General features: G+C 37.9%; 2 long non-coding RNA genes across 3 annotated transcripts in view; one reads left to right on the top strand and one right to left on the bottom strand.

Moving 5' to 3' along the window:
• Window positions 1-15,326, top strand: part of LOC137488247 (uncharacterized) — a 97,527-nt gene extending 82,201 nt beyond the window's left edge. Inside the window, exon 8 of one of the 2 annotated variants that reach the window (XR_012394250.1) lies at window positions 15,014-15,326. This is a non-coding gene — a long non-coding RNA (uncharacterized lncRNA). The remainder of the gene's footprint in view (window positions 1-15,013) is intronic. The other variant, XR_012394252.1, reaches the window with a different exon arrangement.
• The window catches only part of LOC141378800 (uncharacterized), a 227,260-nt gene continuing 217,742 nt past the window's right edge, over window positions 14,786-24,303 (bottom strand). Inside the window, exon 12 of the long non-coding RNA XR_012394254.1 lies at window positions 14,786-15,195. This is a non-coding gene — a long non-coding RNA (uncharacterized lncRNA). The remainder of the gene's footprint in view (window positions 15,196-24,303) is intronic.

The following is a 24,303-nucleotide window of genomic DNA, read 5'->3' as shown; positions in this document are numbered from 1 at the left end:
TTCCGGAATGAATCGCGATTTTGAGGGGCTAAACATGCCCGAAAACTCACGGAACTTTGCACACGCCTCAGAAGTGGCGAAAATTTACGTTTATTATGGGTCTCGGAAGTGGGCGTGGCAAAATGACTCGACAGCGCCACCTAGAAAAATTAAACGGACGAGCCCCCGATCCACGAATCACGCACATGCACGAAAATTGGCACACACCTCAAACATGCCAAAACATACGAAAAAGTCTCTTGGAGCCATATCTCAAATCCAACAGGAAGTCAGATATTTTTAACTTCCTGCAGCGAAAAAGTGGCATTTTTGCCATTTCCAGGCGTTGTATTTTAACGAACTCCTCCTAGGGATTTTATCCGATCAACACCAAAATTAGGTTTTGTCATCTAAAGGCCTTGGCGATGTTAAATTGCGAAGCTTTAGAGTTTTCGTCGATGGGTGTGTCCGTGGCGGCTTCGCAAACTTTGACGATTCGCCACAAAACAGGAAGTCATTATAACTCAGTGATACATTATCCGATCTGCCTCAAAATTCACACGCTTGATAAGCGTCCTGACCTGAACACGTTTACATGCCACTATCCAGATACAGTTATAGCGCCACCTGCTGGCCACAGGAAATGACATGTTTTACAGTGTGACAAACTCCTCCCACAAACTTTATTGTACCAGCACCAAATTTGAGTGGTGTTATCTGAAAGCTCTAGCGATGATATATTGTGAAGATCTAGAGTTTTCGCAGAGGGGCGTGTCTGTGGCGGCATGACAAACCTCAACGCTTCGCCATGGAACAGGAAGTCCTTATAACTCAACCACACCAAGTCCGATCAGCCTAAAACTTCACATGCTTGATAAAAGTCCTTTCCCGAACACATCCCCATAACAATAGTGAAGTGGGCGTGGCAAAATGACTCGACAGCGCCACCTATAAAAATTAAACGGACGAGCCCCTGATCTACGAATCACGCACATACACGAAAATTGGCACACACCTCAACCACGCCAAAACATACGAAAAAGTCTCTTGGAGCCATATCTCAAACCCAACAAGAAGTCGGATATTTTTAACTTCCTGCGGCAAATAAGTGGCATTTTTGCCATTTCCAGGCGTTGTATTTTAACGAACTCCTCCTAGGGATTTTATCTGATCGACACCAAAATTAGGTTTTGTCATCTAAAGGCCTTGGCGATGTTAAATTGTGAAGCTTTAGAGTTTTTGTCAATGGGCGTGTCCGTGGCGGCCTCGCAAACTTTGACGATTCGCCACAAAATCGGAAGTCATTATAACTCAGGCATGCATTATCTAATCTGCCTCAAAATTCACATGTTTAATAAGAGTCCTGACCTGAACACATTTACATGCCAATATCCAGATACAGTTACAGCGCCACCTGCTGGCCACAAGAAATGTCATGATTTACAGAGTAATAAACTCCTCCCACAAAATTTTTCGTATCAGCTCCAAGTTTGGTTGGTTGTTATCTGAAAGTTCTAGCAATTACATTTTGTTAGGGTCTGAAAATTTCACAGAAGGGCGTGTCTGTGGCAGCATGACAAACCTCAACGCTTCGCCATGGAACAGGAAGTCCTCATAACTCAACCACACAAAGTCCGATCAGCCTGAAACTTCACATGGTTGATAAAAGTCCTCCCCTGAACACATTCACATAACAATATTGAGTCACAGTCATAGCGCCACCTGATAGCAGAAGGTAGTTTGGCTTATAACTCAGCCAAACAATGTCCGATCTGCCTGAAAATTCACAGGTTAGATGAGATGCCTCTCCTAAAGACATCTACATGCCGATCTTGAGTCACAGTTATAGCGCCACCTGCTGACAGGAGGAAGTTTTGCATAAATCTGTGATTTTTCTCAGGTTCTTTATATATATCGGCTGAAATTAATATTGTTCGCTGTTCTCTGTTATCCTGAGGCTACCGGGCGGCGGTGAGCCTGGGTGCGAGGTCCCTATCATCGCTGCTTGCAGCTTTAATTATTATTATTATTATTATTCCGCCCCCTATCGGGGCACTTTTGAGGGTCTAAACATGCCCGAAAACTCATGAAAATTTGCACACACACCAAACGCGGTGTAAATAGCAGGTTGATATGGGTCTCGGAAGTGGGCGTGGCAAAATGACTCGACAGCGCCACCTAGAAAAATTAAACGGACGAGCCCCCGATACACGAATCACGCACATGCATGAAAATTGGCACACACCTCAAACATGCCAAACCATACGAAAAAGTCTCTTGGAGCCATATCTCAAACCCAACAGGAAGTCGGATATTTTTAACTTCCTGTGGCGAAAAAGTGGCGTTTTTGCCATTTCCAGGCGTTGTATTTTAACGAACTCCTTCTAGGGATTTTATCCGATCGACACCAAAATTGGGTTTTGTCATCTAAAGGCCTTGGCGATGTTAAATTGCGAAGCTTTAGAGTTTTCGTCGATGGGCGTGTCCGTGGCGCCCTCGCAAACTTTGATGATTCGCCACAAAACAGGAAGTCGTTATAACTCAGGCATGCATTATCAGATCTGCCTCAAAATTCACACGCTTGATAAGCGTCCTGACCTGAACACGTTTACATGCCAATATCCAGATATAGTTATAGCGCCACTTGCTGGCCACAGGAAATGACATGATTTACGGAGTAATAAACTCCTCCCACAAATTTTTTTCGTATCAGCACCAAAATTGGGTGGTGTTATCTGAAAGCCCTAGCGATGATATATTGTGAAGATCTAGAGTTTTTGCAGAGGGGTGTGTCCGTGGCGGTATGACAAACCTCAACGCTTCGCCATGGAACAGGAAGTCCTTATAACTCAACCAAACAATGTCCGATCTGCCTGAAACTTCACATGGTTGATAAACGTCATCTCTTGAACACATTCACATAACAATATTGAAGTGGGCGTGGCAAAATGACTCGACAGCGCCACCTAGAAAAATTAAACGGACGAGCCCCCGAGCTACGAATCACGCACATGCACGAAAATTGGCACACACCTTAAACATGCCAGAACATACGAAAAAGTCTCTTGGAGCCATATCTCAAACCCAACAGGAAGTCAGATATTATTAACTTCCTGCGGCGAAAAAGTGGCATTTTTGCCATTTCCAGGCGTTGTATTTTAACGAACTCCTCCTAGGGATTTTATCCGATTGACACCAAAATTGGGTTTTATCATCTAAAGGCCTTGGCGATGTTAAATTGCGAAGCTTTAGAGTTTTTGTCGATGGGCGTGTCCGTGGCGGCCTCGCAAACTTTGATGATTCGCCACAAAACAGGAAGTCGTTATAACTCAGGCTTGCAATATCAGATCTGCCTCAAAATTCACACATTTAATAAAAGTCCTGACCTGAACAGGTTTACGTGCCGATATCCAGTTACAGTAATAGCGCCACCTGCTGGCCACAGGAAATGACATGTTTGACACTATAACAAACTCCTACCACAAACTTTCCTGTATCAGCACCAAAATAGAGTGGTGTCATCTGAAAGCTCTAGCGATGATATATTGTGAAGATCTAGAATTTTTGCAGAGGGGCATGTCTGTGGTGGCATGACAAACCTCAACGCTTCGCCATGGAACAGGAAGTCCTTATAACTCTACCACACAATGTCCGATCTGCCTGAAACTTCACATGGTTGATGAAAGTCCTCCCCTGAGCACATCTACATAATAATATTGAGTTTTTAATAGCGCCACCTGCTGGCAGAATGTAGTTTGTCTTATAACAAAATCTTCACACAATCTCTGATCTGCCTGAAACTTCACATGTTTGATAAAAGTCCACTCCTGAACACATCCCCATAACAATATTGAGTCAGTCATAACGCCACCTGCTGGCAAAAGGTAGTTTGGCTTATAACTCAGCCACAAAATGTCCCATGTGCCTGAAACTTCACATGGTTGATAAGATTCCTCTCCGGAAGACATCTACATGCCAATCTTGAGTCACAGGTATAGCGTCACCTGCTGACAGGAGGAAGTTTGGCATAAATCTGTATTTTTCTTAGGTTTTTTATATATATGTCGGCTTATATTATTATTGTTCGCTGTTCTCTGTCATCGTAAGGTCACCGGGCGGCGGTGAGCCCGGGTGCGAGGTCCCTATCATCGCTGCTTGCAGCTTTAATTATTATTAGGGACCGAGCACCGAAACGGTGCGTAGGCCCTATTGGAATTGCTCTGTTTATTATTCTTCTTCTTCTTCTTCTTCTTCCGCGGAATGAATCGCGGTTTTGAGGGGCTAAACATGCCCGAAAACTCACGCAACTTTGCACACGCCTCAGAAGTGGCGAAAATTTACATTTGTTATGGGCTTCGGAAGTGGGCGTGGCAAAATGACTCGACAGCGCCACCTAGAAAAATTAAACGGACGAGCCCCCGATATACGAATCACGCACATGCACGAAAATTGGCACACACCTCAAACACGCCAAAACATACGAAAAAGTCTCTTGGAGCCATATCTCAAACCCAACAGGAAGTCGGATATTTTTGACTTCCTGCGGCGAAAAAGTGGCATTTTTGCCATTTCCAGGCGTCGTATTTTAACGAACTCCTCCTAGGGATTTTATCCGATCGACACCAAAATCGGATTTTGTCATCTAAAGGCCTTGGCGATGTTAAATTGCGAAGCTTTAGAGTTTTCATCGATGGGCGTGTCCGTGGCGGCCTCTCAAACTTTGACGATTCACCACAAAACAGGAAGTCGTTATAACTCAGGCATGCATTATCAGATCTGCCTCAAAATTCACACGCTTGATAAGCGTCCTGACCTGAACACGTTTACATGCCAATATCCAGATACAGTTACAGCGCCACCTGCTGGCCACAGGAAATGACATGATTTACGGAGTTATAAACTCCTCCCACAAATTTTATCGTATCAACACTAAAATTGAGTGGTGTTATCTGAAAGCTCTAGCGATGTTATATTGTGAAGATCTAGAGTTTTCGCAGAGGGGCGTGTCTGTGGCGGTATGACAAACCTCAACGCTTCGCCATGGAACAGGAAGTCCTTATAACACAACCACACAATGTCCGATCTGCCTGAAACTTCACATGGTTGATAAACGTCATCTCTGGAACACATCCACATAACAATATTGAAGTGGGCGTGGCAAAATGACTCGACAGCGCCACCTAGAAAAATTAAATGGACGAGCCCCCGATCTACGAATCATGCACATGCACAAAAATTGGCACACACCTCAAACATGGCAAAACATACGAAAAAGTCTCTTGGAGCCATATCTCAAACCCAACAGGAAGTCGGATATTTTTAACTTCCTGTGGCGAAAAAGTGGCGCTTTTGCCATTTTCAGGCGTTGTATTTTAACGAACTCCTCCTAGGGATTTTATCTGATAAACACCAAAATTGGGTTTTGTCATCATAAAGCCTTGGTGATGTTAAATTGCGAAGCTTTAGAGTTTTCGTCGATGGGCGTGTCCGTGGCGGCCTCGCAAACTTTGATGATTCGCCACAAAACAGGAAGTCTTTATAACTCAGGGATGCAATATTCGATCTGCCTCAAAATTCACACATTTAATAAGAGTCCTGACCTGATCAGGTTTACGTGCCGATATCCAGTTACAGTTATAGCGCCACCTAATGGCCACAGGAAATGACATGTTTGACACTGTAACAAACTCCTCCCACAAACTCTCCCCTATCAGCACCAAAATAGAGTGGTGTCATCTGAAAGCTCTAGCGATGATATATTGTGAAGATCTAGAGTTTTTGCAGAGGGGTGTGTCTGTGGTGGCATGACAAACCTCAACGCTTCGCCATGGAACAGGAATTTCTTATAACTCAACCACACAATGTCTGATCTGCCTGAAACTTCACATGATTGATAAAAGTCCTCTCCTGAACACATCCACATAACAATATTGAGTCAGTCATAGCGCCACCTGCTGACAGAAGGTAGTTTGGCTTGTAACTCTGCCACACAATGTCTGATCTGCCTGAAACTTCACATGGTTGATGAAAGTCCTCTCTTGAGCACATCTACATAGTAATATTGAGTCAGAGTCATAGCGCCACCTGCTGGCAGAAGGAATTTTGGCTTGTAACTCGGCCACACAATGTCCGATCTGCCTAAAATGTCACATGGTTGATGAAAGTCCTCTCCTAAACACATCTACATAATAATATTGAGTCTTTCATAGCGCCACCTGCTGGCAGAATGTAGTTTGTCTTAAAACACAATCTCCACACAATCTATGATCTGCCTGAAACTTCACATGGTTGATAAAAGTCCGCTCCTGAACACATCCACATAACAATATTGCGTCAGTCATAACGCCACCTGCTGGCAGAAGGTAGTTTGGCTTATAATTCAGCCACACAATGTCCCATGTGCCTGAAACTTCACATGGTTGATAAGATTCCTCTCCTGAAGACATCTACATGCCAATCTTAAGTCACAGTTATAGCGCCACCTGCTGACAGGAGGAAGTTTGGCATAAATCTGTGATTTTCTTAGATTTTTTTTATATATTGGCTTAAATTATTATTGTTCGCTGTTCTCTGTCATCGTAAGGTCACCGGGCGGCGGTGAGCCCGGGTGCGAGGTCCCTATCATCGCTGCTTGCAGCTTTAATTCTTCTTCTTCTTCTTCTTCTTCTTCTTCTTCCGCGGAATGAATCGCGGTTTTGAGGGGCTAAACATGCCCGAAAACTCACGAAACTTTGCACACGCCTCAGAAGTGGCGAAAATTTACGTTTGTTATGGGTTTCGGAAGTGGGCGTGGCAAAATGACTCGACAGCGCCACCTAGAAAAATTAAACGGACGAGCCCCCGATATACGAATCACGCACATGCATGAAAATTGGCACACACCTCAAACATGCCAAAACATACCAAAAAGTCTCTTGGAGCCATATCTCAAACCCAACAGGAAGTCGGATATTTTTAACTTCCTGCGGCGAAAAAGTGGCATTTTTGCCATTTCCAGGCGTTGTATTTTAACGAACTCCTTCTAGGGATTTTATCCGATCAACACCAAAATTGGGTTTTGTCATCTAAAGGCCTTGGCGATGTTAAATTGCGAAGCTTTAGAGTTTTCATCGATGGGCGTGTCCGTGGCGGCCTCGCAAACTTTGACGATTCGCCACAAAAGAGGAAGTCGTTATAACTCAGGCATGCATTACCCGATCTGCCTCAAAATCCACACGCTTGATAAGCGTCCTGACCTGAACACGTTTACATGCCAATATCCAGATACAGTTACAGCGCCACCTGCTGGCCACAGGAAATGACAGGATTTACGGAGTAACAAACTCCTCCCACAAATTTTATCGTATCAGCACCAAAATTGAGTGGTGTCATCTGAAAGCTCTAGCGATGTTATATTGTGAAGATCTAGAGTTTTCGCAGAGGGGTGTGTCCGTGGCGGTATGACAAACCTCAACGCTTCGCCATGGAACAGGAAGTCCTTATAACTCAACCACACAATGTCCGATCTGCCTGAAACTTCACATGGTTGATAAACGTCATCTCTTGAACACATCCACATAACAATATTGAAGTGGGCGTGGCAAAATGACTCGACAGCGCCACCTAGAAAAATTAAACGGACGAGCCCCTGATCTACGAATCACGCACATGCACAAAAATTGGCACACACCTCAAACATGGCAAAACATACGAAAAAGTCTCTTGGAGCCATATCTCAAACCCAACAGGAAGTCGGATATTTTTAACTTCCTGTGGCGAAAAAGTGGCGCTTTTGCCATTTTCAGGCGTTGTATTTTAACGAACTCCTCCTAGGGATTTTATCTGATAAACACCAAAATTGGGTTTTGTCATCTTAAAGCCTTGGTGATGTTAAATTGCGAAGCTTTAGAGTTTTCATCGATGGGCGTGTCCGTGGCGGCCTCGCAAACTTTGATGATTCGCGATAAAACAGGAAGTCTTTATAACTCAGGGATGCATTATTCGATCTGCCTCAAAATTCACACTTTTAATAACAGTCCTGACCTGAACAGGTTTACGTGCCGATATCCAGTTACAGTTATAGTGCCACCTGCTGGCCACAGGAAATGTCATGTTTGACACTGTAACAAACTCCTCCCACAAACTTTTCCGTATCAGCACCAAAATAGAGTGGTGTCATCTGAAAGCTCTAGCGATGATATATTGTAAAGATCTAGAGTTTTTGCAAAGGGGCATGTCTGTGGTGGCATGACAAACCTCAACGCTTCGCCATGGAACAGGAATTTCTTATAACTCAACCACACAATGTCTGATCTGCCTGAAACTTCACATGATTGATAAAAGTCCTCTCCTGAACACATCTACATAACAATATTGAGTCAGTCATAGCGCCACCTGCTGGCAGAAGATAGTTTGGCTTGTAACTCGGCCACACAATGTCCGATCTGCCTGAAACTTCAAATGGTTGATGAAAGTCCTCTCTTGAGCACATCTACATAGTAATATTGAGTCAGAGTCATAGCGCCACCTGCTGGCAGAAGGAATTTTGGCTTGTAACTCGGCCACACAATGTCAGATCTGCCTAAAATGTCACATGGTTGATGAAAGTCCTCTCCTAAACACAACTACATAATAATATTGAGTCTTTCATAGCGCCACCTGCTGGCAGAATGTAGTTTGTCTTAAAAAACAATCTCCACACTATCTCTGATCTGCCTGAAACTTCACATGGTTGATAAAAGTCCGCTCCTGAACACATCCACATAACAATATTGAGTCAGTCATAACGCCACCTGCTGGCAGAAGGTAGTTTGGCTTATAACTCAGCCACACAATGTCCCATGTGCCTGAAACTTCACATGGTTGATAAGATTCCTCTCCGGAAGACATCTACATGCCAATCTTAAGTCACAGTTATAGCGCCACCTGCTGACAGGAGGAAGTTTGGCATAAATCTGTGATTATCTTAGATTTTTTTTATATATTGGCTTAAATTAATATTGTTCGCTGTTCTCTGTCATCGTAAGGTCACCGGGCGGCGGTGAGCCCGGGTGCGAGGTCCCTATCATCGCTGCTTGCAGCTTTAATTCTTTTTTTTTTTTCCTTCATTTTGCCGCCTCTTATGATGTTTGATGAAACCCTGGAATGAATTGCCACTGAATTAAGACAAATTACAGCGAACATCACTGTTTATAGAACATTCCCCATTCTCAATCTGGAAACCTGCTCGTGATCGCAGTGTTTAGAAACTCTTGAAATCAGAAGTAGGGGCTGTACAATAATTATCATTATCCTGGTAGAGAGTGCAATATATACTGTACACTAAAGTTTGGGGTCAGTTTTAGTTATTTTTTTATGTTTATTTTATTTTTTTTATATATATATTATTCTGTTCATCAAGGCAGTATTTATTAAGTGTAAAAATTTGTTAAAATTTTTTTACAGTTGTAAATACCTGCTTTCTTATTGTATGCAGTTTCAAATGAAGTTATTACTACTGTCATTATTGATATTATTGCTATTACCATTAATAATAATAATAATAATAGTAATAATAATAATAACAGTAATAATAATAATAATAATAATAATAGTAATAATTTAAGTGATTTCTGAAGGATCATGTGACTCTGAAGACTGGAGGAATGAAAATTCATCATTAAAATCACTGCAATAAATGATTAAATTAAATTATAAACTACTTTAACTATAAACTACGGGCTTACCGGTCCGTTTTGGTGAAGAAGGAGCTGAGCTGAAAGGCAAAGCTCTCGATTTACTAGTCAATCTATGTTCCTACTCTCACCTATGGTCATGAGCTTTGGGTCATAACTGAAAGGACAAGAACTTTGATACAAGCGGCTGAAATGAGTTTCCTTCAAAGGGTGGCAGGGCGCACTCTTATGGATGGGGTGAGGAGCTCTGACACCCGGCAGGAGCTCGGAGTAGAGCCGCTGCTCCTCCACATCGAGAGACGTTAACTGAGATGGGTCAGGCATCTGTTTCGGGTGCCTCCTGGACGCCTAACTAGGGAGGTGTTCCAGGCATGTCCCACCGGGAGGAGGCCTTGGGGAAGACCCAGGTAACACTGGAGGGACAATGTCACTCGGCTGGCCTGGGAACGCCTATATATATACGTAAACGGAAAAAATATATATATTTAAATATCTATTTAGGTTTATTTCTGTCACTCTTACAAACTTAAAAAAATATATATATACTTGAAAAAAAAAAGATAAATTCATTAAAACAATATTTATATAAGGTTATTTTGGCCACTATTGTATTTTTTTAAATAAATACAAAAATCATAAGTCATGTAATAATAATTTTACAAATAATTGAGCCTTTAAATAAAATAAATGAATTAAATAATTACAACTTACATTTATATTGCAATATCTGGCATTTGGCATACATGAAAACAAAAATCTTAAATTCATAAAAATATGTATTACAAGTTTATAATAAATACATATTTTAAAAAAAGTCAGAAATTCCATATTTAAGGTTATTTATGCCACTATTTATTAAAATTTATTTAAGGTTATTTCTGCCCCTAATATAACATAAAAAATAAATATATAATTAAAAAAAAATCATAAATTCATAAAAACAATATTTAAGGTTATTTCTGGCCATTAAAAAAATAATAAATACATAAACGATATATATATATATATATATATATATATATATATATATATATATATATATATATGTGTGTGTGTGTGTGTGTGTGTGTGTGTGTGTGTGTGTGTGTGTGTGTGTAAAGATTATTTCTGTCCTTATTACAAACTAAAAAATAAAAACATACTTGAAAGAAACGATAAATTAATTATAACAATACTTGTTTAGGGTTAAATCATGTAATAAATCATGTAATAATAATTTTACAAATAATTTAGCGTTTAAATAAAAATAAATAAATTGAATGATTACAACTTCAATTTCTATGGCAGAACAGCTGGCATTTGGCACACATACTGTAATTAATTAATATATATTTATTTAAGATTATGTCTGCCCCTAATAATAATTAAAAATTAATAAATGCAAAAACATCATAAAAATCATAAATCATGTAATTAATTTGAGAAATAATTAACCTTATAAATAAAAAGAAATAAATGAAATAATTACAACTTACATGTCTATTAAAAGAATAGCCAGCATTTGGCAGCGATTTTTATTATTATTACCTTTTATAGTGTCTCGGATGCCCTTCACCGATAATAACATATCCCATGATGCCCTCCAAAACCCCAATTACAATTACTTACATGCAGACACGCGGCATTTGCATGGGCACATCACTAACAGATGACATCTTAAGTCTGAGACGATAACATCTGATACCAAATACAGCGTGAGCTTGATCTCAGAGCTCTTAATTAATAACCGGCAGAAATAAGAAGATCATTTCCTGCTCCTGATATGAGGAGAGGTGGAGAAGGTCAATCCCCCATAAACAATCATTCCCTACGGCATCTTTACATCTGGTCCTCCCCCTCAGCCTGCGCCTCTAATAGCCTGTCAACATGAATCTCAACACCACTGAAGGATGGCAAGCGCTGGGCAGCCAAAATGCCACCTTGAAGGGTTTCCATTAGCGGCAAAGCAAAGCTGATGTTCATGCAAATGCCGTCATCTTGAGCTGACAGACGGAGACTCTCCTTCAATATGCCTGCTTTAAAAAGTCACTTTTTTTTAAGGGGGAACTTGACTGTCCGATAGAAAGGCGCACTCTAAACATGTTCAGAAATAAAAGAAAAAGCAGGTCAGATTCGGTCGTTGAGTTTAAAGAGACACCAGAATGAATATTTTATCATTTACTTGTCCAAACCTTTATGCTTTTCTCTCTTCTATAATCACAAAAGAAGATATTTTGAAGAATGTCGGAAACCTGTAACCACTGACATCCATAGCAGGAAAAACAAATACTGTGGAAGTCAAAGGCTTTCTTCAAAATGTCTTCTTTTGTGCACGTTCATTCATTCATTCTCTTTTTGGCTTAGTCCCTTTATTAATCTGGGGTCGCCACAGCGGAATGAACTGCTAACTTATTCAGTATATGTTTTACACAGCGGATGCCCTTCCAGCTGCAACCCATCACTGGGAAACATCCATACATACTCATACACACAGACAGACGGACAGACAGACACACACACACACACACACACACACACTACGGACAATTTAGCCTTTCCAATTCATCTATAGCGCATGTGTTTGGACTTTGAGGGAAACCAGAGCACTCGGAGGAAACCCAAACGAACATGGAAAGAACATGCAAACTCCCCACAGAAATGCCAACTAGCCCAGCCGAAGCTCGAACCAGCGACCTTCTTGCTGTGAGGCGATCCACTGCGCCACCATGACATGCATGTATGCAAATTTTTGTGTGAGCTTGTGCGTACAATCAGAGCTTGTAGAGTCTACATGTAAACACTGTTGACAGTTTTTTATTTTAGTTAGTTAAAACTGAATCTTTCTGAACTACGTCCAGGGTGAAGATTTTTAAAAAATGTCAGCGTGTGCGCTGTTTTATCCTTTCTGATTGGCCACCGTGGCTTTTTTCAAAGGGTTTTATCATGCCTGTTGATTTGGCGTGCCCTTGACGGTGTGTTTTTGCAGTTTCATGTGTTCTGAGATTTATTTTATTTGTATGTGTGGTCTTAATCAGGGGTGAGTTATTATTCATTGATAATCAGCAGTAAATGCTGTAATTTAAGAACTTTGTTCAAATAAAACCCATGTACACAGCATTTCTAAATATTTCTATGCTGAATGACCATAAGTCAAATTGACCAAATACATTTCAGCGTTCCTTCTTTTTCTTAGACCTTCATAAAAACATGACTTTCTGATAGTAAAAACATAACTTTTATTTGAATCGTATTTCCAACTTACGAAAACATTTTCACTTTGGTGAGATATGCACTTTTATACAACAGTTCTGTCTGGATCTTGAATCTGATTGGCTGATGGCCGTGATATATTTAAGTAATGTCAGCATCCGTACAGGCTCTTTGCCCTTTGTATATTACTCCGCCCACATACAGCCAGCAACAAGCAGACACTACAGTTTGACTAATATCACTGCGGTCAGACAACAAAATAGACTTTTGAGGCTTTTTTTAGTCAAGGATGTAGTTGTTTAGATTGCAACTATGCAGTTTATTTGCCAGAATAGTTCATTCATTTATTCATTCATTCATTTTCTTGTCGGCTTTGTCCCTTTGTTAATCTGGGGTCGCCACAGCGGAATGTACCGCCAACTTAAGCCTGATTTATACTTCTGCGTCAAGTGACCGGCGTAACTCACGGCGCAGGCAACGCGCGTGGCTGTGCATTTATACTTCTGCGCGCTGTCTTTGTTGGTCTGCATTAACACTTTCGAAATGCTAGTGGGCAGTGAGGTGTTAATGTTCCTCTGTGTCGAGTTTCTTCTCTGCTTTTTTGCTTTTCCTAAACACTTTCGGGATGTACAAGTGGCTCAAACTCGCTCATTTTGAGGCAGGAACCGGTGGACGTGCAACAACTTTAACTATGAGGTAAACACAGAACAAAACTTTCCATCCGGAGCTCCTTCACGGGACTCCACACTTGTAAACAATCGCTCGTGCCATTCGCGCGGCTCTCGGTCCCGCCCAGACTCGTCAGCGCTACCAAGCCGACCAATCACAGAGCTTACGCTACGCGTCGTTGCGACGTGTAGTTACATTTTTTGAGAGGTGCACGTCAGTGACGCCGACGGCCACGGCGAAGGGCTATGCGTCAGCGCCGTAGCATACACTGGCGTTTGACGCAGAAGTATAAATCAGCCTTTATCCAGCAAGTTTTTACGCAGCGGATGCAATTCCAGCCGCAACCCATCTCTGGGAAACATCCACACATACACACACACACTCATACACAACGGACAATTTAGCCTACCCAATTCACCTGTACCGCATGTCTTTGGACTGTGGGGGAAACCGGAATACCTGGAGGAAACCCACACGAACACAGGGAGAACATGCAAACTCCACACAGAAACGCCAACTGAGCCGAGGTTTGAACCAGCGACCTTCTTGCTGTAAGGCAAACGTGCTAGCCATTGCGCCACTGCGTTGTCAGCAAGAATAATTCCTATATTAAAATATTTACAATTTCCGAGAGCTCGTCGGCGGCCAAAGACAATTAACGTTGTCATCCTCAAGATGGCGCCAGAACCGCAATAGTAAGCCCTTGCTCAGCGTGTTCTCTTGAGCGGGAATAAAAAGCTGATAAACGGAAGCCTTGTGGTTTTTAAGGTGGACCGGATAGAGTCAATAAGAAGCTGCGAATGAGAAGCTGGATTCAGCCTTGTCCCTCCTTATCGCAAACACAACAGCAGTCTGGTGAGAAATCTCTGTAGACATATGGCATTTCATGTCACGTTCAGCCTTATAATCTTAAAATGTGAGCAAAATTTACTGTTTTGTCAACACCATAAGGGGGTTACACACCAAAAGCGCCACTTCACATTACAGTATAGAGAATCATTCAGACACTAGCTCTAAAGTGACGTTGGTGAATTAGTAACAGCTTCTGTTGTTCTGATGTCAGCTGCAGATGTGAATGAATGGCGGAAGAAAGTAGTTCCTAATACAAAAGGGTTTTAGACTCTCTGTGTTTGATTTTCTTTTTTATGTACATGATTGTGCCGTTGAACTGTTGTATAAACGCAATATCACACTCGTAGCAGTGTGCTATGGCTGTATATTAGGCCTTGTGCCAATGCACGCCTCCCACCAGTGCTGATATACAGCCATAGCACACTGCTACTCGTGTGATTTGCTTATATCATGGTCTCTTGTACATCATTATAGGCTATACTGCATTTTTATTGTTTACTTCTTTTACTTTTTCAGCATGCAGGAGTAGGTTAAATCTCTCTGTCATTATGCTTGGAGAAACAACGGGCATCGATTTATCATTGTTGTGTTGTGGAAAGCATTAATTATCTGAAATGAATAAGCAATACAGGTACAACACAAATCTGATCTGTGTGAGGTAACCTTGACAGATGAAGTGGGCGAATAAGAGTCCATCATGAAGAGGAGGACATGTTTGGCTCTTCGGATCCAGCTGTGCTTTGACTCATCCAATCCATCAAAACCAACCTGCCAATGAAGCGGGCTCAGAGTCTGTCCAACAAGTGTCCGGATCATGACCTTCTGGAAGTTCGAGAGGCTCCTGGATTACAGTCTGTCAAGCAGGATGGCAACACAATGAACCGGCTTCAACTTTTACTTACTAGCTTGTTATAGTGTACTTGGAAAAGTATGAAAGCAATAATCTGTAAAATGGTTTTATTTTATAATAAAACTCAGATTATTAGAAATTTAAAATTTGATGTTATGTATAATAATAATGATAATAATAATGATAACGATAAAGATAATAATGATAATAATAATAATGATAATAATAATAATAATGATAATATTAATAATAATGATAACGATAAAAATAATAATAATAATGATAATAATAATGATAATAATACTAATAATAATGATGATAATAATAATAAAAATGATAACGATAATAATAATAATGATAATAATAATGATAATAATAATAATGATAATAATAATAATAATAATAATAATAATAATGATAATAATAATGATAATAATAATAATAATGATAATAATAATAATAATAATGATAATAATAATAATGATAATAATAATGATGATAATAATGATAATAATAATAATGATAATGATTATAATAATAATGACAATAATAATGATAATAATTATAATAATAATAATAGTAATAATAATAATAATTATAATGATTATAATAATAATGATAAGAATAATGATAATGATTATAATAATAATAATAATGATAATAATAATGATAATGATTATAACAATAATAATGATTATAATAATGATAATAATAAAGATAATGATTATAATAATAATGATAATAATAATAATGATAATTATAATAATAATGATAATAATAATGATAATGGTAGGAATAATAATGATAATAAAAATAATGATAATAATAATGATAATGGTAGGAATAATAATGATAATAAAAATAATGATAAAAATAATGATAATAGGACTTATATGCTGCTTATATGTACTTCTATATGGTTAGGTATTCATCTCTAACTTAAATATATCTCTAATAATTGATGTTGTACAATCTAGATTGGTGTAATTTGTTTAATCATGTGAAGTGGAATAGAAAATCCGAATAGAAAATCTTTGCCTGACAAATAAATGTAAAATTCTTGTATAACTCTAATATCTCCTGAAATCATTTAAAACTAGTAGATTGTTTAGGCTGATGTTTCCGCAGCCTACGACCAGGATTAGTCATACATTCAGGCTCAATGGATGGAGCAAGGGCACAGCATTAGAGACCTGATGATTCCTGACAATCACTGACTTAGTATGATATAATCTAGGGGCTAAATCAAAGTTTCTTCAAGTATGTGCAAGCATGGGGCGGCCTGTTACTACTAAAGGAAATTAGCTTATCTGCTAATAATCGGAACTGGCGAGGATGTGTCCGTGAGCAGATGAAACTGCATACTGACTCTAAGCGACTTCGGTTAAACGATGAACCATTAATTGAAAATAAGGATTTATTAGGTCAATCAAACCTATAAGGTAATGAGTTTGAATTAGATGAATCTAAATCTAAAACGATTATAAATTAGAGTCAGATTAAAATTCGGAGCTGGAAACAAATTAAAATAAATTTTAACGAATACAAATATTTATTTTCACATGTGCTAAAAGGCTTACACGCATTTAACCTTCACCCATGTTAGTTCCATCACAGCACTAATAGATGGACCCTTACATTATAAACTTAAAATGAAATTGAGCACATTTAAGAGCAAGTTATTTTTGTAGCTTTTTCTCCCAAATCCCAATATATGAATTAATAAACAGTTGAGGTCAGAATTATTAGCCCCCTCTTTGAATTATTATTATTTTTTTAATATTCCCAAATGATGTTTAACAGGGCAAGGACATTTTCCCATTTCCATAGGATTTTTAATGACCACAGAGAGTCAGGACCTCGGTTTAACATCTCATCTGAATGACAGTATGGTGTTCCCTTCACTATACTGGGGCATTAGGACGCAAACAGATCGCAGGTTGAGTGCCCCCTGCTGGCCTCACTAACACCACTTCCAATAGAAATCTAGTTTTCCCATTGCGTATAGATATAAGTCAGTCTAATAATAGATGTTTAATATGTAATGGTGTATTTCTGATTTACTGAGGATAACTGATCAGGTTCAGATGCTGGTTCAGTGGATGCGAGCAGTGGGAGATCTCCACATCTGATCTGGCAGTCTTTGGATTCACTCTGGATTCATCGGGTGAGTAGAACATAGTTGTAAAATCGTTCCATAATGGCCAATTCCTTCCTGTAATATTGAAGCTCCTTTAAACCCTCATTTATTGTAACGTGGTGTTCAAAGAAGCACAGTGAGACATTTACCTTCCCCGCTGCCGGGAGAAAATAAAGCGTTGTCTCCTGCCCTTCCCGCTGAGCCCAGGCACAGATTATTCTTCAGCGTTACGTCAGCGAGGAGTAATGACTTTTCTTTCTTCTACAGAGCCTGCTAATGCATTCAAGCGATGCCGTTCTACTTGCTGTGTTTTGTCTGACACTGTCTGCTTTGATGCAGTCCTGTGTGTTTATAACTGTGCTTCAGTGCACTGCTGTTTTACTGTCTGTCTCACATCAGTATTTCAACGATAAATATATACAGTTGAAGTCAGAATTATTAGCCCCCCTGTTTATTTTTCCCGCAATTTCTGTTTAACAGAGATATTTTCTCAACTCATTTCTAAACATAATAGTTTTAATAACTCATCTCTAATAACTGATTTATTTTATCTTTCCCATGATGACAGTAAATAATATTTGACTAGATATTTTTCAAGACACTTCTATACAGCTTAAAGTGACATTTAAAGGCCTAACTAGGTTAATTAGGTTAACTAGGCAGGTAAGGGTAATTAGGCAAGATATTGTATAATGATGGTTTGTTCTGTAAATTATCAATCAAAAATAAAGCTTAAAGGGGCTAATAATTTTGACCTTAAAATAGTGTTTAAAAAATGAAAAACTGCTTTTATTCTTGCTGAAATAAAACAAATAAGACTTTTTGCAGAAGAAAAAATATTATCAGACATGCTGTGAAAATGTCCTTGCTTTGAACAAAAAAAAAAAAAAAAAAAAAAGGGGGGGGGGTAATAATTATGACTTCAACCGTTTATGAATTCACACACATAATGCATTCAAGTAATGTAAGAGATTTTATATCATTACCATTATCAACTTATAATCATTATTGTTATCATTACTATTATTATTATTTTAATAATAATTCATTAAATCTTATTTTACAGTTTTTCTCAGTGGCTTTGGTACATTTCTCACTACACTATTTACATTTGCACAACAGTTAATGCATTTCTCAAAACAATTAGTCATTTGGGCACATCCTAGTAGCAGTTTCTCAATCTTTTCAACAAATTGCGAATGCTTTTGGACAAGCATCAATTGCTTTCATACAACTCTCTGCTGTTTATAACATTATCATCTGCTTCTGTCATGTCAGTCAAAATGAACTAAACTTGTAAATGCTGAATAGTCATTCTATATAAAACTAATAATCCTCATTTCATTACTTGAGTCATTACATAACATACAAAAATGGTGAACTTGCTGTCAAAATCTGTCAAACAAATTTTATAAAACAAATTAAAATCTTTATTTTCCTGAAAATGTCTTTAAAATTAAACAATTTGATCAATGATTTACAGACCTGTGTATGTTGTAGGCTCAGTTCCAATATGTACTGCAATATTGTGTACAGTTGTGCACAGCTCTACCTAAAGGTGTTTATGTTTGTTGTAAATAAGGGTGTGTTTATTCTTTTGCACAATGCTGTGAGTAAATTAGGATTGCAAAGAGCAAATGCAGTAAAAATGTGAAACATACATATCCGGTGTCTTGTACTCAGATTCCTCATTAAATGCGGTGATGTCTGACTTTACTGTAGTTTTCAGTTGGCTGTGCAAATAGAATACAGTGCTGTCTTAAGCATTTTCAGGAAGTGTCAAATCTGACTTTTTTGCATTGAAAATATGTGCAGAGTAAACTGTCATAATGAAAACATGACTAAGCCATTTGACTATCTTGTTCATAAACAATGGTGTCAGGACTTTTTTTATTTTGACAATACTGACAGTTTGATTGACATCAATACTTGCTTTTGAGGAATGAACTATCCATTTTGAGCATGTGAGGCGCTTTTGCAGGTTATCAGCTAGGTTTTGCAGTTTGCACTAATTGTTTTGAGAAATGCATTAACTGTTGTGCAAATGTAAATAGTGTAGTGAGAAATGCACCAAAGCGACTGAGAAAAACTGCAATTATAGTGTTACGTGTTTAAGATGTTAAGTCATTAAATGGATGAAACGTAACAATCAGAGTCTACTGATGCTGGTTGAATGAGAAGACACAACTGCTTGATAAATGAAACAAAAAGTAAGTATTTATTAAACAGAGAATGTCAAACAATGAATAGGATAATGTAATGTAAATGTAATTTTAAATAATCAAATTAAATAAAGAAAACAGGAGAGTTGCCAAAGCAAAGAAATAAATATAACAAAACGATCTAACTAAACCCCAACCCACTAAACTAGCTAACCAAAGAAAAATGCAGAAACAAAACCGTAATCTTCGGCACGTAGCTTAACTAAACTTCATAACTCCTAAACATAATAACACATGTGGCAACACCTCCATTAACTAACTAACAAATAATTATACTAAGCTGCTCACATTACTAGAATTCTCGTAAAGTACACACTGTTAGCCATTAGCTAAACAAGATCTCAGATGATCCAATTCTCATAAAGATCGTTCAAATTCTCACTAGACAATAAACTGAGCAGCACAAGTTTATCTAATAAATCAATCTCTCAAAGAGAAAACTAGAACACAGCAATAGCCAACAAAATCTAGCGAAGCAAACAAGTCATATAAGTCATATGACTTCAAAGTCAAATAAATCTAAAATATATAAATCAAAATATAAATAAATTATAAAGTTATATAATATAAAATAAAATATTTATACGCTTTATATAGGTACAACTACATTATTATTATTATTAGTGTTAATAATAAATCAATACTGTTAATAGGGTATATGCCGAGCTAGTGCAGTTCCCATGCTGATAAACTTCCGGTGACCTGTTATTGTGAACTTTTTCCCATTTTATATGTTTCCTTATACAGCATCAATGTTGTAATGGCATTAAAATACATTCAGTTAAATAAAGTTTGGCATTTATTTAGTTGCTCAAGCGTAAAACGAGACAAAAAGCTGTTTACTCGCACGCGCCCGTCAGAATCGGCAGGCTAGCGCAGAAGCTCCATTAAATATACTGGGGTAAAATAAATGCTCATATTATAAAGACATGGTGGGGAAAATGTAATTTAATGCAGTGCTTCTTGTACAATCTGAGACACACTTTAAATCGGATATCACTCAGCCAGGGGAGATCGCTGATTTTTAAAGAAAACAGACCTTGAACGCACCGGATTTTGCATTGGCATTCAATTCGCTGGAAGCGCTTAACCCAGGTTACTGGCAAATTAAAAGTCCTATTAGCATGCTTCGGCATATACCCCATAGTAATAATGTTGTTGTAGTACCTAAAGTTGAAGTCAGAATTATTAGCCCCCCTTTGAATTTTTGTTGCTTTTTTAAAAATATTTCCTATATTATATTTAACAGAGCAAGGACATTTACACAGCATGTCTGATAATGTTTTTTCTTCTGGAGAAAGTCTTATTTGTTTTATTTCGGCTAAAATAAAAGCAGTTATTAATTTTTTAAACACCATTTTAGGAACAAAATTATTAGCCCCTTTAAGCTAACTTTTTTTTTGATAATCTACAGAACAAACCATCGTTATACAATAACTTGCCTAATCACCCTAACCTGCCTAGTTAACCTAATTAACCTAGTTACGCCTTTAAAAGACACTTTAAGCTGCATAGTAGTGTCTTAAAAATATCTAGTAAAATAATATTTACTGTCATCATGGCAAAAATAAAATAAATCAGTTATTAGAGATGAGTTATTAAAACTAAAATGTTTAGAAATGTGTTGAAGAAATCTACTCTCTGTTGAACAGAAATAGGGGAAAAAATAAACAGGGGTTCTAATAATTCAGGGGGGCTAATAATTCTGCCTTCAACTGTATATATAAAACATAATTAAAATGGTTTCATTTTATAATAAAACTGACTAAGATTATTAGAATATTAAAATATTAGAATATTAAAATATGATTTAATCCATTATATTAATATTATTATTAATAATAAAATATACATTAAATGTAAGCAAAATATGATTTTATATGACAGCACTAGCTACTGCGCCTCCGTAAGTAATATATAATCATTTTATTTTCTAGGTGAATCATGACTCAAATGTCTGTGTATTAATGTATTAGGCTCTAATTAAGATGACATTGGGGAGGACTGTAAGTATACTGAGGTCTGAAGAGATGAAATGATTTCCATGTAAAAAAAGGCTCACCTCAGTGATTTGCACTTCATTTGGAAGTGGCCTTTGTGAGAAAGGTCAGCGCTGGCAGGATATCACTCTAAAAAGGGTCTTCCTGCTTCTTCCGGGACCTCCAGACACCCAAAGCAAGAGCAATCCCACTAAAGTAATTGATTTTCGGACAGTTTGATTGTATCTGTTTACCTGGTGTATTTTAGGCAGCTGGCGGAAAATGCCACATGACTGTTGTTAAATTGCATCATCTGACCAGCGGGCACCTCTTCTTTCATCCTCTCTCTTGTCCTCCAGTCACCGATTTCACTTTTTTCTTGTTTGCCACCCTGTGTGCTGCTCTTTTCCCCATCATCAAAGTTTTGCTCATTTTTTGTCTTCACCCAAACTTGACTTTTTTTTTTTAATCTCATAATTGACTGTTTACATGCTCACTTTTTCTGATTCTTTCTTACAGAGAGCCCCCCCACCCCACCTAAAAAAAAATAAATAAATAAAAAAAAAAAAAAAAAAAAAAGAGTCTGACATTTTAGATAAAAAAAATTAAAGTTTGATATTGTCAAAATTAAAATGCGATAAAAGTCCAAACTATGAAAAATAAAATCAAGGATGACAGTCAAACAGGGTTTCCGCGGGGTCTTAAAACATAAAAATCGAAATTTTAGGCCATAAGAAGTCTTGAATTCGCTGTTCTAGGTCTTGAATATTTTTGCACAGGTCTTATTTTTCCCATGTCCATGTAACGCTACATCTAATGCTCATTTCAATTCTTTTTTGTTGTTGTTGCTTGGTTTTCGTGGTGTTCTTTATTTTATTGGTCCAAATGTAATTTGCAGTCTTACAACTACAAATGAGACCAACATGCAATAGCCAATCAGCTTTCTTTTACTGAACTCGCGAACTGGCAATGTGATGTCATCGCGGTGTTCGCAAAGGGTCGCTTTGGGTGCACGCACCATGATTTCGGCTGGTGGAGTGCACAAAATTTTTTGAGAATTGAGCGAACAGACCGTGCAGCACCGCGGTTCATTTGAGTTGAATACGAATTACTTTGAAGAGATTTAGTCTGTAACAGGTACGACTGTATGGACTGTACAGACACCTTTATAATCCGTTCATGCGTGATCATAGGGAGAACCAGATGAACAATAATTCTTGGCTAGAAATTGCAACAGCAGTGGGAAAGGAAGAACGTTTTTGTTTTAAGTTTTACACTGATATGTATATATATATATATTACAGTTTTGAATTTAAAATAGTTACAAAACTATAACAAAGAAACAAATTATTTCTTTGATAACTGGAAAAAAATTGTTGAGCCTATTTACAATATACTGTTTACAACATACTGATGCCCTGTAGGCTTTATTGGTGATAATGGTCAAGAATGCTGGACCGTTATAGCCTTTTTAGCTTATAAGTTATTATAACTTTTAAGTTATAAGCTTATAAGAGGACAGAAACTAACCAAGCATTCATTCATTCATTTTCTTGTCGGATTTGTCCCTTTATTAATCTTGGGTCGCCACAGCGGAATGAACTGCCAACTTATCCAGCAAGTTTTTATGCAGCGGACGCCCTTCCAGCCGCAACCCATCTCTGGGAAACATCCACACACACATTCACACACACTCATACACTACGGACAATTTAACCAACCCAATTCACCTGTACTTCATGTCTTTGGACTGTGGGGGAAACCGGAGCATCCAGAGGAAACCCACGCAAACGCTGGGAGAACATGCAAACTCCACACAGAATAGCCAACTGAGCCTAAGCTCGACCCAGCGACCTTCTTGCTGTGAGGCGACAGCACTACCTACTGCGCCCCTGCTTCGCCTACTATCCAACCAGTGATGTGTGAATTGTTGAGTGGGCTAAATATAAATATTTTGAGTATTTTTAGTAAGTGTACTTATTTGTTGCTTTTATTCTTTCCATAATAAAAAAATATATAATTGTAGAGTAACCCATGTTCTGTAGACATTAATATTAAACTTTTAATAGGTAGAACTGTCTGAGATATGAACAAAAGCAAGTGATGCATCAAAGTTTGAATTAAAACATCTTGAATGGTTTAAAAAAATCTTTATAATCACTATAATAAAAAAATTATAATACTTTGTTTAAAAATCTTGAACAATATTAATGATATGATGAAACCTTCTACATCTCTGTTTCTCTGTCTGACTTTGCGGTGGCTTTACTTTGACCGCCCTGTCATTTTAAAGAGCCTCGTCCGTTTAAGGTGCTCACGCAGTCCGCGAAGGTGCGCGATGCATAAATACAATAAATCAGCCTACAGATGTTTGTTTTTTCCTGTAGTTCAATGATTCATCTTACCTGTCTTCAGAACTGTTCAACTTAAATACATTTTTTTTCCCACTAATTTTGTGATTTTTGCATTTTCTCTTTGTGTATGCGTGTTTTTGATATTGTGTTATAGGTCTTAAATTTAATACTTAATGGTCCTAAAAAGGTCTTTAAACAGTCTTAAATTTTACACTGTAATATCTGCAGAGACCCTGGTGAAAGAACGAGTCACATAAATAATCAATTGTGAGATAACAGAGAAAAGTGTTAACATTCAAAATTAAACCTTCAGTAAGTCAAGTTTAAAATTGTCACGATTAAGAGATAAAGTCAGATAAAGGAAAGAACAACTTAGCTAACTAAGCAAAGTCAAAATAGTGAAATAAAAGAAAAAA

This window comes from Danio rerio, chromosome 18 (assembly GCF_049306965.1).
Source record: "Danio rerio strain Tuebingen ecotype United States chromosome 18, GRCz12tu, whole genome shotgun sequence".
In the NCBI taxonomy this organism is placed as follows: Eukaryota; Metazoa; Chordata; class Actinopteri; order Cypriniformes; family Danionidae; genus Danio; species Danio rerio.
Note: the sequence above shows the minus strand (reverse complement) of the source record. Positions and strands in the feature narration are given on the sequence as shown.